The 2,500-nt window shown below is 50.8% G+C and overlaps 1 pseudogene; it reads left to right on the top strand.

The window, feature by feature from the left end:
- The window catches only part of LOC130266511 (28S ribosomal RNA), an 8,860-nt pseudogene that overhangs the window by 3,264 nt on the left and 3,096 nt on the right, over positions 1-2,500 (top strand).

Raw genomic sequence — 2,500 nt, 5'->3', positions numbered from 1 at the left:
TGGGTGAGAATTCTGGATCTGATTTTGGGGAGGGGGTCTGGTTTAGAGCGCCGGTACGCCTGTCCAGGGTATCGGTGGGCTCCCAGACCTCCCCCAGTGACTGGGTTGACCTGTTGTCCTGGAATTTAAATCTATTTCCAGGATCTAAAACCCAGTGGGTTGACCTGTTGCCTGTGCACGGGGTCGACCTGGTGTCCAAAAATGACCGGGTAAACCTGGCCGCTCGAAATTTACCATCCAAATTGTCCCCCGATTCGGCAGAAAATGAATTGGCTTTGGTGGCGAACTTGGAGTTCTATAGGTCGGACTTGCAGGAGGGTGTTCATTTTTCTGCTAACCGGGAGGGATTGAGCGGGCTGCCCGAGGTGTATGAACAACTAACACCACAACCGTGTGCGGGAGATAGTTTACATGCTAGCCTCCCGCGAGACGCTAAACTGTTTGTGCTTGAGCAAAGGTGCAGCGAGGAGAAGGAGAGCGAGGAAGCGCCGGAGACATCACCTCCAACGCCTGGGAAGCCCGGGGGGCAGACACCTGAGGGGACCGTGACGGTGACTGTTCCGGACAAAAATCCACCTTGTCCTTGTTGTGGTACCCGGGTGAACTCTGTGTTGGCCCTAATCGAACATCTAAAGGGGTCGCACGGGAGAAGGAGGGTTTGTTTTCGGTGTGTGAAATGTGGAAAGGAAGGTTCTAACTATCACAGTATTGTTTGTCATTTTCCCAAATGCAGGGGTGCAGAGACTGAAGCGGCTCCAGCTGGGGAGTGGATCTGTGAGGTATGCGGAAGAGATTTCCAAACTAAAATCGGCCTGGGACAACATAAAAGACATGCACACCCGTCAGTTAGGAACCAAGAAAGGATCGTTGCTTCCCACCCGAAAGAAACATCTAACCGAGGAGCTCACAAAAGATGCTGGACAAAGGAGGAGGAAGAGATGCTGATAAGATTAGAGGCGCAGTTCGAGGGCCACAAAAACATCAATAAACTCATCGCGGAACACATTACAACCAAAACAAATAAGCAGATAAGCGACAAAAGGAGATTGCTGCCCAGGAAGCCAGTTGAGGACCTTGAAGAAGAACCTGCTGTGAGTACTCGCACCAGGAGAGCAGCTGCGGGTCTAAGAAAGGAACCTGGGGTGAGTCATCAAGGCCAGGCTGTAGCCGAGAACAATGGCCCAGGCAGGAGCCGCCTGCCAGGGGAGCCAGCTGCCGGAGAGGAAACAATGGACGAGATAAGGCGCCGCCCTGATAAGGGTAAGGGCCGGAGGGGAGCCATCAAGAAGCAAAAGGAGGGGCAACTGCAGGCCCATTACCACCGGACACTCGGGGAACGGCTATCAGCTGGGACAATTAACACCTTCCCCCGGGCATTCAAGCAGTTAATTGAGGGTCAGGAAATGCAAGCAACGATCAACCAGACAGCGCAGGACTGCTTTCGGATGCCTGGAAGCGATAAGCCAGATAAGAACAGCAACCCGAGATAAGAACAACAAAGGGGCCCAGGAGAAACAACCAAAGAGACCTTTTCAGAAGTGGATGAAGGACAGAGCAATTAGGAAGGGTGATTACCTTCGCTTCCAGCGATTATTCCATCTCGATAGGGGGAAACTTGCTAAAATTATTTTAGACGATATTGAGACATTGTCCTGCGATATCGCACCCAGTGAAATTTATTCGGTTTTTAAGAACAGATGGGAAACACCTGGTAACTTCACTAGCCTTGGGGAATTCCAAATTAACGGGAAAGCCGACAATAGCGCTTTCAGAGACTTAATTACGGCCAAAGAAGTCGAGAAAAATGTGCAGGAAATGAGCAAGGGCTCAGCTCCCGGTCCAGATGGGATTACTCTTGGGGACATCAAGAAGATGGATCCCGAGTACTCCCGGACAGCGGAGATCTTCAATCTGTGGTTAACATCTGGAAAAATCCCGGACACGGTGAGGGGATGCAGGACTGTTTTGATTCCTAAGTCGACAGAACCTGAGCGTTTAAAGGACACTAACAACTGGAGACCCATCACAATCGGTTCCATCTTGCTGAGACTATTCTCCAGGATTATAACAGCTAGGCTGAGCAAAGCCTGCCCCCTCAACCCAAGGCAAAGAGGATTCATCAGAGCGGCGGGATGCTCTGAAAACCTGAAACTCCTGCAGTCTTTAATGTGGTCCGCCAAAAAAGAACACAAACCACTGGGTGTTGTATTCGTGGACATTGCCAAGGCTTTTGACACCATAAGCCACCAGCACATCATTCAAGCTTTGCAGCAAAGGGAAGTGGACCCCCACATCATCGGCCTGGTGAGCAATATGTACAAGGACACCAGTACATATATCACCGTGAAGAAAAACACACGCACAGACAAAATCCATTTCCGGGTTGGAGTAAAACAGGGTGACCCGATGTCACCCCTTTTATTTAATCTGGCTATGGACCCCCTGTTGTGCAAGCTGGAAGAAAGCGGCAAAGGGTACCATCGAGGAGGGAGCAGCATCA

Source organism: Oenanthe melanoleuca, unplaced genomic scaffold, assembly GCF_029582105.1.
Source record: "Oenanthe melanoleuca isolate GR-GAL-2019-014 unplaced genomic scaffold, OMel1.0 S070, whole genome shotgun sequence".
Lineage (NCBI taxonomy): Eukaryota > Metazoa > Chordata > Aves > Passeriformes > Muscicapidae > Oenanthe > Oenanthe melanoleuca.
Note: the sequence above shows the minus strand (reverse complement) of the source record. Positions and strands in the feature narration are given on the sequence as shown.